We start from the raw sequence: 12,509 nt of genomic DNA on the forward strand, positions 1-12,509 counted from the left end.
TTTGACAAACTCAAAATGAGGAATATCCTATTTAAAAAAATTTCTCCAAAAATAAAAACCTGTTAATGTTAATAAGAAAGACTGAGAAAATATTCCAGAATAAAGGATACCAAAGAAACATAACAACTAAATGTAATTGCTGGTTCTAGACTGGATTCTCTATTAAAGGGAAGAAATTGCTATAAAAGACTTTGGGTCAATTGACAGACTTAAAATTTGTTTTTTTTTAAAGATTTATTTATTTATGCATATAATAACTGGGATACAGCCAGAGTTGCGGGGGGGGGGGGTGAGAGGATTCACCAGAGAGAGTAGGGAGCAGAACGGGCAGATGTACTGAAATACACTGCTGAGGGGAGCAGCGGGTGAGTCAGGAGAGGTCTGCTGCATCATATGGGTGGCTCCCTAGCCAGGGATGGAACTCAAGCCACAGTGGCTGGTGATAGCTTGATAGCACTGTGTCTTTAACCCCTGCGCCACCAGGGAGGCCCCATCTTGATTTTTTTTTTTAAATATTTATTTATTTGTTTGTTTATTTATACATACATACAAGCACTGGGTACAGTCAGAAGCACGGGAGAGTGAGAGAATTCACCAGAGTCAGAGCAGGGAGCAGAGCAGGCAGAGGACCAAGGTACACTGCTGAGGGGAGCAGCGGGCGGCAGGAGAGGTCTGCGCGCCATGTGGGACCCTCGCCCAGTGGCCGGGGAGCTGCCGGGGATCGAACCTGTGCTGCAGAGGCTGAGGGCAGCTTCGCAACCCAGCGCTCAACCGCTGCACCACCGGGGAGGCCCCCCCATCTTGACTTTTTAAACTTAATATTGTATCCTGGAATTCTCTAATATCAATATTATTTTAAAAATGTTTTTATAATACTCTGTTTTGAGAAAATTACAGTTTCCATCATGGAGATTTACCTCAGTTTCATTCAATAAAATTTTCATCGATGAATAGTTATTTCTATATTTTAAATTTAAAATTAATTTAATATTTTAAATTTACAATGCCATGTAAGTCATTTACAATGGTAAAATACAGTTCACTGATTTAGAAAACCTAAATAAGGGACCAGGAAAAAGACTAATTGCAATAAAGTAAAAATCAAAATCTTCAAGCAACTGTAGACCAGAGAGACACACTACAGTGAGGAGCGGGGGGAGGAGAAGAAGGATTAGGGTCAGAAAAAGGGGGTGGGAATTGTAAGGGGAATATAACCTAAATGAAAATGCATATATTGTGCAAAAATGAAAAATGATGTAAGAATTATATAAAATAAAATAATTCATTAAAAAATACAATTCACTGAATTATACAAATGATAAAAGCATGCAGAAGCAAAATATAGTGCAAAAATGAGTGTTGACTCTGAAATATATAGAAACTTAGTATAAAAATAGCAGGTCTAGGGGCCTCCCTGGTGGTACAAGGGGTTGACCTTCAGCACTATGAAGCTATCTGCAACCAACACAGCCAGGGAGGTGACCCACATGGCACAGGGGACCTCTCCGGTCTTGCCTGCTGCTCCCCTCAGCATTGTGTTTTGATCCATCTGCCTGTTCTGCTCCCCACTCTGTCGCTGGTGAATCCTCTCACCCCCTGCACGTGTAGCCTATACCCCAGCTCTTGCATGCATGCATAAATAAATCTTTAAAAAAAAATAGCAGGTCTAACATTACATTTACATTCTTAGAAGTGGAATTGTTGAATTAAAGAGTAGAAGTATCTGCAATTTTATTATAATACTAATAGACAACCCCTTCCCATTCATGTGTGGCCAGTGGTAAGAATTCATCTATTTTTATAGTTGATTAGCATTCATCTTAATCCACTGCTCTGTCAATGGGGATTTAGGTTGTTTCTAAAACAACTGGATTCTTCCTGTTTTATGTTTACTCAACATTCTTTAATTAGGGAAAAAAAAAACCACAAAAGAAAAACTATGTTCCTTTATTCCATCTATATCAATTTTACCTCTCTTTGTCTCTTCCTTCTCATTACAAAACATACTAGAACTTTAGCTCATTTTACTTTTGCTTCTATTTACAACCCTGAACTAAACCAACCTTTGCTTCAAGACACTAATCACTTTCATGTTGCTAAATTCCTTACAGTCTTCATCTTATCCATTTCTCAGCAGTATTCAACACTGGCACTATGCCTCCTTTAGGAAACATTCCTCTTGACTGTTGTGACACAACATTGTTCTTTTTTAAGTTTCCCATTAATTTGAGTAGTCCTCTCTCTACTTTGAAAGCCTTGTTTCTCTCTTTATAATCTTTAACTTTATTTTTTTAGAGATTGATTTATTTGTGCATATAAGAACTGGGGTACAGGCCAGAGGTGTGTGGGGTGAGAGGATTCACCAGAGACAGAGTGGGGAGCAGAACAGGCGCACTGATGAAATACACTGCTGAGGGGAGCAGTGGGCTAGACAGGAGAGTTCTGCCATGCCATGTGGGTAGCTCCCTGCCCAGGGATCAAACTCATGCTGCAGTGGCATGGATAGCTTCATAGGTTGTGTCTCAATCCCTTGCGCCACTAGGGAGGCCCCACCCATATTTTCTAACTGGTGCCCTATCTACACTCTGAACCTGATAATGTAGTCTCCAAATTATAGGCAGAGTGACCTTTGCATTAAGCAAATTTGATCATGTCATCCCCTAATCACCCAAGACAGGTAAAACCATTCAATTTTTAAGAGTAAAAAGCCAACATCATAAGATTATTTATAAAAGATGACCTAAAAGGTCACTGGGTTGGCTCTACCCATAACATTGACCTTTTTGCACAACAGCCTGGCATTTAGTTCTGTGGAAGTACCCTGCTTCCTCTGTTGGTTCTGGTCTCAAACTGTTTCTTTTTCTTGGAATTCTACTATACTCCCTCTCCCCTCCCTTGGGCTGCCAGGTTGTATCCTCAGTGTCACTCAGATCTTACTTTAGTCACTCTTCCTCATGGAGGATAAGAACACTGGGGGAAGTAGCTTAATCATACAAAATCATCTCATAGTGGTAAGAATAGCAATCCCTTTGTACTCCATTAAGAATTTCATGTAGGTGGCGCACAGACCTCTCCTGCCGTGTCCACTGCTCCCCTCAGCAGTGCGTTTCGTTGGTCTGCCTGTTCTGTTCCCCGCTCTGGCTCTGGTAAATTCTCTCACTCTCCCGTGCTTCTGACTGTACCCAGTGCTTGTATAAATAAATAAATAAATCTTAATAAAAAGAATTTCATGTAGGCCTCCTTGGTGGCACAAGGGGTTAAGTCTCAGCACTATGAAGCTATCAGCAGCCACTACAACAAGAGTTTGATCCCCAGCCAGGGAGCTACCCACACGGTGTAGCAGACCTCTCCTGTCTCACCCACTGCACCCCTCAGTAGCATATTTCAATCTGCCTGTTCTGCTCCCCACTCTGTCTCTGATAAATCCTCTCACACCACCCCATCTCTGGCCTACACCCCAGCCCTTGTATGCATAAATAAATAAAATAAATCTTGGGCCTCCCTGGTGGTGCGAGGGGTTAAGATCCAACCTATGAAGCTGTCCATGGCCACTGCAGCATGAGTTCAATCCCCAGCCAGGGAGCTACCCACATGGCACAGCAGACCTCTCCTGACTCCTCTGCTGCTCCCCTCAGCAGTATATTTCAGTGAATCCACCTGTTCTGTTCTCCACTCTGTCTCATTTCATGTACATATACACACCTATCAAATTGATCATTTTACCCATTTTTTAGTGTCCAGTTCCATGGCGTTAAGTACTTTCTATATTGTTGTGAGCATGACCACCATCGATCTCCAGAACTTTTTCATCTTCCTAAACTGAAACTCCATACCCCTTAAATGATAACTCACCATTCCCCACATCCCAAAATCCTGGCAACCTCCATTCTACTTTCAGTTTCTATAAATTTGACTGCTATGCAATATTTTCTCCTTTCTGACTGGTTAAATTATTTCACTCAGTAGAGTGCCCTCAATGTTTATCTATATTGTAGCATGTGTCAGAATTTCCTTCCTTCTTAAGGCTGCATAATATTCCATTGTATGTATACAACACATTTACTTATCTGTTTATCCATCAATGGACACTAGGTTTACTTCTACATTTGGGCTACCATGAATAAACCTGTTGTGAAGATGAGTATGTAAATATCTGTTGTGTCCCTGCTTTCAATTCATTTAAGTAAATACCTGGAAGTGAAATTTCTGAATCATATGGTAATTATCTTTTTAATTTTTTGAGGACCTGCCATGGGTGGTTGTCCATAGCGGCTGCATTTCTACCATCAGAGCACAATAATTATCATTTCTGCACCTCCTTGCAAGCACTTATTCCTGTTGTGTTTGTTTTTCTGTTTTGTGGTAGCCACCCTAATGAATGTGGAGTTGTATATTATCGTGATTTTGGTTTGCGTTTCCCTAACAGTTGGTGATACTGAACATTTTCTCCTGTGCTTATAAGTGCTTTGTATATCTTCTCTGAAGAAAAACCTATTCAAGTCCTTAGCTCATTTTTAAAATCAGATTTTTTTTGGTTGTTGTCAAGATGTCCCTTTGACAATTGAGATTGTGTGTTTTCCCATCCATCATGTAATGATTATGAAAGCTTTGGGAAATGAAAAGAAGAAAAGTTAGTAAAGAGAAGTGTTACATTTAATGGATATGATCATGACATGCAGTTTCACATAAGCAAAGCATTTCAAAGCTTCAACAGATGGTGCACAGCACTGTGGTTTACTGATAGAGTTTAAACAAATTCCATTAAACTAAAAGTCTCACTTAGCAGATGCCTTCAACAGTTGCTGTCCTCTCTGAAGCTAATCTCTACAGTAATAATATTATGCTTTTTAAAATTGCTGTTTGTCATTTGCAGCATGTTGGGCTCTTTAGAATTTTCTATAAAATATTATATTGGTGTTTTGGAGGCAGTTAATGTCAGGAGAATTGAGGGCTAGGGCAGAAAGATAAAGAGTACTCTTATCTCTGACAAAAAAAAAACCACAGTGGTGGGTGGGCCATTGATAAACTGGAGAAGATTTACAAACCTGACATAAGTGTATGTGTTTGTATGTAAAAATGAGCATAAAAATGAACAAAGCATCCTGACTGTATTGCTGTAGATCAACATATATTCATTTCAATGGAAACTGACTATACCAGTCTGAAGGAAGGAGATGAGATGAGATGTCTCAGCTCAAGCAATGAGGCAGGAATAAAAGGTTGAATTCTGCTATCTTCTATCTTTTGTTCAACTCAGACCCTGAATAAAATGGTTGAGACCCACCCACATTGGGGAGAGTAATCTACTTTATTGAGTTCACCAATTAAAATGCTAATCTCATCTGCAAACACCCTCATAGATGTACTCAGAAATAATATTGAATCTGGGCACTGTGGCCCCTTAAGTTGACATATAAAATTAACCATCACACACTCCTTCCTAGAATAATAAAATTACAAGTTGCCATTCCCAGAAGATAGTTTAAAGCCAACAAAATGAAGCACTGAAGGGAATTCTAGATCAGAGTAGACACACTTTTTCTGCAAAGAATCAGCTAGAAAATAATTTAAAGCTGTGCAGGCCATATGGTCTCTGTCACAACTGTCATTGTAGCACTAAAGCGATCATCTGCAATACAAAAAGTAATAGACAGGGTTGAATTGATGGGCTGGATTTGTTCGCTGACCTCTGATCTAGATTAACTAGAGTTATAGAGGTAAAGGGATACTGATAATCCCAATCACAGTGAAAACAAACTCACAGTCAGTTTCTCACACCCTTGATATTTATGAAGTCAATCCTCAAGACACTGATGGACTTGGAAATGGACATGAAACTCAACTCTGGACAGTGAAGCAGAAGAAGTGCATCAGGGGAAAGTTCTGCCACTCCGAATGGGCAACTGCCATTCAGTCAGTCCCTTTTGGACCTTGTCTTGACTAGCTGTGACACCTGGGTTTGCTATCCTCACAAACCTGAGAATGAAGTGAACACTGTGGAAGGCAGGGCACTAACATGGAAACAGCAAAGTCAACCAACACTAAGGCCTTCCCTAACCCTGGACTTTCTTTGATGAAAGATGAGTTTTCCTCTTGTGTAAATATCAGATGTGGGGGTTCTGTAAATCGAACTGAAAAGTAACCTAATTCAAATGTTATTTCCCAATTTTCTTTTAGTTACAAACATAATACCAAATCTCATGTAGGGAATTTCTGATTTAGTTTATCTTTCCCGGAAAAATCATAAGACTACCATATCATACCAGGAAAAACATTGGAACAGTATTACCCAGTTATTCATTAATATTTATCCTCTCCCCACAAAGCAAATGCTCTGAAAGCACCTGGCCTGCTTTTGGAGCTGATTCCTTTTATGATCTTCCTCTGAATTCAACATCGCAGGCATTGTTGACTACTCACCCTGCAGCACTTTCACTCATTATTCTTCCCTGTGATGAGAACTTTGATTTTGCTGATGCATCATGAGACTGCACACTTCTAAACTGGAATTTTGTCCAGTCCTTCATCTAAATTAATAATAGAAATTCCAATTTCCTCACCAGCAAATGGAAAAGTAATGTCTGTAATTCTGTAGTAGTGGGGGAGACCAGATGACCTTGTGAGAGAGTTCTCTTTCAATCTGTCCTGTAACTAAGTGCTCTGCCTCCCTCCTTCTCCAACTCACCCTCCTCGTGTTGTTCTATGCCTCAGATCCTAAAAATCCTCTGCTCTCTATAAGAGTTTTTCAAACTCTGACACTGATTTCTCAACATGACTGATATCCATCAATTTCTCTGTCACCCCTGTGACACTACCATTTGGAAGAAGCAAATCAGGAGAGATGGTCAAATAGCCTGTTGCATCTTAGCTAAAACTTGAAATTTGAAACCTGTTTTATATTTTTCACAAGGTTCTTAGTAGAATCAAAAAAATCATCTACATGAGGAATCTTGAAAACTGTTATGTAAATGCTCATTATGTATTATTAAGGAATATTTTTTCCCTAGAGTTTTGCATGGACAAAGAACTTCGAGAGAAGAAAAGAGGTAACTAGCTCATTATGGCAATTTTACACTATTTTCAGCTGGCAGACTTAGAGGTAAATGACGTATTCATGACTGAAATATTAGATAAAGCCTTTTCACTTCCTTCCTTTCCTATTTAAAATTCTGATGTGATTTTTTTTAACACAATGGACTAAAAAAATATGATGCTTGAAGAGATGGACCCAAAGGAAGGGTCAAAGTCAATGTGAATTCATCCTTTTCTCCCATTTTTCATGACAACAAACTTCAAAGAGAAAATTTGTATAGGTATTATTACAGTTGAAGATGAATATTGCCTTCATTAAGAAGATGATAACTAAGTCCCCCCTCTCATTATTATGCTGATACTTCAGGAGAACTTTCCTTAAAGCTAAAAAATATAGGACAAGAGAGATGATCCATTCATATCATCTTGGTAATAATGAAATGTTCTCTTTCACTTAAAAAATATGCAATTAGGGCCTCTCTGGTGGTGCAAGGGGTTAAGACACAACCTGTGAAGCTGTCCATGGCCACTGCAGCATGAGATCAATCCCCGGCCAGGGAGCTACCCACATGGTACAGCAGATCTCTCCTGAGTCGCCCGTTGCTCCCCTCGGCAGTGTATTTCAGTCAATCTGCCTGTTCTGTTCCCCACTCTGTCTTTGGTGAATCCTCTCACCCCTCCACATCCCTGTTCTTGTATGCATAAATAAATAGATCTTTAAAAAAATTTTTTTTAAATATGCAATTATTTTTGTTTCATTCTGCAGAACATTTTACTCCAAAATTAAACCAAATAAATAAAAGAACATAGTATATAGTCTCTTTAATTTTCCATGAATTACCACTAGATGGATATAGACAATTTATCATTCTTTTTTTTGAAAAAGACTTTTTTTTTTAACTTATGCATATAAGAACTGGGGCTTAATCTAGAGGCGCAGGGAGTGAGAGTGTTCACCAGAGACAGAGTGAGGAGTGGGACAAGTGGATCTACTGAAACACACTGATAAGAGGAGCAGTAGGTGAGACAGGACAGGCCTGCTGGGCCATATGTGGGTTAGCTTCCAGTCTAGGGATCGAACTCAGGCCAGACCAGGATAGTGCTGAGACTTAACCACTAGGCCATCAAGGAAGTGCAATAATTTATCATTCTTTGGGGTATTTTACAGCACAATGATTTTCTGTATTCTTTTTTTAAATAAATTTTATTTTTATATTCCCCATATAATTGCAACCCCCTTATTTTGACCAGAATCCCTCCCCTTTCTGCCCCCACCCCCTATAGAGTGTCTCTGGTTCATAGTTTTTTGTTGATTTTGATTTTTCACTTTCTTATAGCTATTCATTTTCCTGGTCCCTTATTTAAGTTTTCTAGATTCCTGCTATGAGTGAGACCATCCGATATATTTCTTTTTTTTCTGCCTTATTTCGCTGAGCATGATCCCTTCCAGCGCCATCCATGTTGCTGCAAATTGCATATGTTTATCTTTTTTGAATGCTGAGTAATATTCAATAGTGTATATGGACCACATCTTCTTGATCCAGTCATCTATTTTTGGGCATTTGGGTTGTTTCCAAAGCTTAGCTATTGCAAACAGTGCTGCTATAAACATAGGGGTGCAGGTGTTCTTTGGAATTGATGTTTCTGTGTCCTTTGGGTAAATACCTAGGAGTGGAATTGCTGGATCATATGGAAGGATTTTCTGTATTCTTTATACTGAGATAATAGTTAATTATTTTTTGTGTCAATGCACTATATAGTCATAATTACCACATAAGGGGATAGAAGCAAAGGATGCTGAAGGCAAGTTATCAGCTTCATAATTTATCTTTTTCTAAAAAAGATTTATTTATTTATGCATATAATAGCTGGGGTGTAGGCCAGAACTGAGGGGAGGGAGAGCATGAGAAGATAGATTCACCAGAGACAGAGTGGGGAGCAGAACAGGCAGATCAACTGAAATACACTGTTGAGGGGAGCAGCAGGGGAGACAGGAGAGGTCTGCTGTGCCATGTCCTGGGATCCAACTCATGCTGCTATCATGCTGATAGCTTCATAGTGCTGAGACTTAACCCCTTGCACCAACATGGAGGTCCCAGATTCATGATTTATCTTAAGGATATCTTCACCTCACTTCACAGAAGTCAGGAGCAAGTTGCTACTAGTAAGTTGAAGAGAATTCTTAAAACAGAAAGGGAACTAACTTTTAAAGGAAGTATGTGATGGATTTCTTTTTAAAATACTCTTTTGTAGTCTCTTAAATTTATCTGTTTCATACACTTTTAGATATAGTGCATTGATTTATCTCAAAATAGCAAGTAATTGAGTGCTGTAGTTAATTTACACATTTTAACTAGGTCGATTTCAGCTTTGACATAAATATGACTTTGTAAGGATTTGATGACAAACAGGAATCTGAAATTGAACTCAACATAAAAACTATTCAAATGAACTGCAATATCAGAGATTTTCTTAACTTCAACTTTGCATTTTTAAAAACAAGCTTATTGAGGTGTTTAGAACTTACCAGGCAGTGTCTTAGTACTTGACATACATTAAGCATTTCTTCACAACATCCCATAACTTCTTTGAATTTGCAATTCAATGTGCAAATTGGGGGTGCTATTATCTAAGGCAGGGGTCTACCCCTTAATTACTGAAGCCAGGCATCTTGTGCCCTACCCCTGCTTCAGTGGTGGAGCTCATAAAAACTCAATCAGGACACATGTTTGATTCAAGGTCCTGATTATCTTCTGTTTGCATCCCTAGTTACTTATGGTCCAGATAGGGAAACCATTCCCTTTTGCTTTTGCTTTATTTAAACAGAGAATGAGAAGTCATTTATTACCTCCTACCTTTGGAACATTTTGACCATGAACAAAATGAGGGAACCTCGCCACCTGGTGGCTGCTCCCAGTGTGTGACAATAAGGTGTTCCCTTTTCTGGTCTCTACTGAGAGAAGGCTTCCCCTTGTCACTGAAGCCTGCCAGGCAATCTCTCCAACAGTTGAATTGCCCCTTCTCCAAGATTATGTCTTCAAAAATCCCTTGCTCTGCCCAGATCCATCCTATCAAAAAAAGGAGTAGCAGTTTTTTTACTTCTCTATCATTCAAGCAAGGTTTCATGAGACAAAGTACAGGAACAATGGACTAGAAGTCCCATGTTACTCATTTTCAAAAAAATCAGATATTCTGTACTCATGCTTTTTAAGAAGGGATTCCACAGTCAGTCAGAATATTATTGTTCTAAAATATCCATTTCACAGTTGCCTCCTGTGTGGTGGGCTTTGTATCTTAAGCAGAGAAAAGAACAGCCAGGCATCCCTTCTTATAAACCATTCATGGTATTAAAACGTATGTGATTTGAACTTCTGAATATCTAACTATAATAACAATTAATTGGTAAGTCACAGCTTTTGAAATTTAGGTTTCTTCTAATTAGATAAACTTTGTTCCTGATTTCCAGTTGCCTCTTGGTGATTATGTGCCCAACTAGGAAGGTTAATCGAGGAGAACCTTCATTTTGAACAATGGTTTTACTAGATATAAAATTCTCAGCTGACGGTTTTTTCTTTAAGCATTTTAAATATATCATTTGACTATCTTCTGGTCTTGAAAGTTTCTATTGAGAAATCGACTCATAACTGTTTTGAGGATCTATTGTGTGTGACAATCAACTTTTGGTGTTTTCAAGACTTTTTGTTTCTGGATAGTTTGTTTATAATGTGTCTTAATGAGGGTCTCTATTTCATTTATCTTCTTGAAATTGCAGATACACATCTTTCTTAAAATTTGGGACATTTTTGACTATTTCTTCAAATGTTTCTTCTCTATCTCCTTGTCTTAATTGTTTGAATTCTATAACAAAATACCATACATTGGGTAGTTTGTGAACAACAGAAATTTATTTCTTTCAGTTCTGTATTCTGGGAAGTCTATGATCAAGGTGTTAGCAGATTCAGTGTTTGCTGAGGGTTCTTTGGCTTATAGACAGAATCTTGTCAAAGTAATCCCTATCCTCCTAGTGACGTCTTCCAAATTAACTAATCTAGCCCAAACGCCTTTACTTTGCCTCATTTTCAGTTTACTATTCTTTGTCCAACTCAGTATGTAAATATTCAAACTGAACTTTTGAATTTTTCTTATGAAGTCTTCTGTGTACATATTTAAATAAATAATGAAAGTATGTATCCTTTATCCTAATAATATGTTTCACGTCAATTTGATTCTTAAACCAAGATGGAGACTCAATAGAGGAGGGATAGAGGAGAACATTTTTCTCCCCCACATTATCACAATATCTTAGAAACTGTAAGTTTGCATGTGTGGGTATACATGATTTCCACGCAGTCTCTAAATTCATAGGTGAAAATATAGTTTAAGAATAGGAACACCATTTTGAAACAGAGGACTAAAGGAGGGTAATATTATATAACATCAAGATATGTCAGATAGGTAGTAAAATAATAGTAATCTTTTAAACAGGTGGTATGATTGACAGGTGGATGAATAAACAAATGCAATGTACCTATATGTGTATGTAGATATATAGGCTTCAATATGGATGAATCTTAAAGACATTATACTAAGTGAAATAAGTTGCAATAGAATTATTATACAATTATATAATTATATTTGTATGAAACAACTGTAGTAGTCTAATTCATAGAAAAAAAAAGTAAGATGGTGGTTACCACGGTCTGGGAGAAGGAAGAATCAAGAGTTTTTGTTTAATGCACACACGGTTTTAATTTGGGATGATGACAATATTCTGGATAGTGGTGGTGGATAGTAATGTGGTTACACAACAGTGCCACGAAATTTTACACTGAAATGGTAAAAATGGCAATATTCTGTGTATTTTACCTCAATTGAAAAAAAACAAATGGATGGTATGAACACAAATATGGATCATTAAAATCAGTGGGAAAAGAGTATTGGACAACTGGTTACTCATATGAGAAAGATGAAATTACAACCTTTTCTCATATCACATATGAATTAAATTACAGCTTAACAACACTGTCACACTATGAAAGGTTAAACTTTAAAGTTTTATGGTGACAGTTATATAATATCAGTAGAAAAGACTTTTAGAACAGGATTTGAAGAGCTGTATTAATTTGCTAGAACTCCTGGACCAAAGTACCACAAACTCGGTGACTTTCAACAACAGAAAGTAATGCTCTTACAGTTTTGGCAGCCAGGAGTCCAAAATCACGATGTCAGAAGATTTCTGAGATTCTACATCTCAGATACTTCTGAGAGTCTAGGCAAAAATCTCTCCTTATCTTTTCCTAGTTTTTGATGATGGACATCAATTGTTGGTGTTCCTTGGCTTGCAGCTGTCTCATCTCAACCTCTGCCTATGTTGTCACATGGAGTTCTCTTGTGTGTCTGTATCAAGTCTCCTTCTTCTTATAAGGACACATGTTATGTTGTATTAAGGGCCACTTTGTTCCATTATGGCCTCATCT

The sequence above is a fragment of the Talpa occidentalis genome, unplaced genomic scaffold, assembly GCF_014898055.3.
Source record: "Talpa occidentalis isolate TD23 unplaced genomic scaffold, MPIMG_talOcc4v2.1 talOcc4.4, whole genome shotgun sequence".
Taxonomy (NCBI): domain Eukaryota; kingdom Metazoa; phylum Chordata; class Mammalia; order Eulipotyphla; family Talpidae; genus Talpa; species Talpa occidentalis.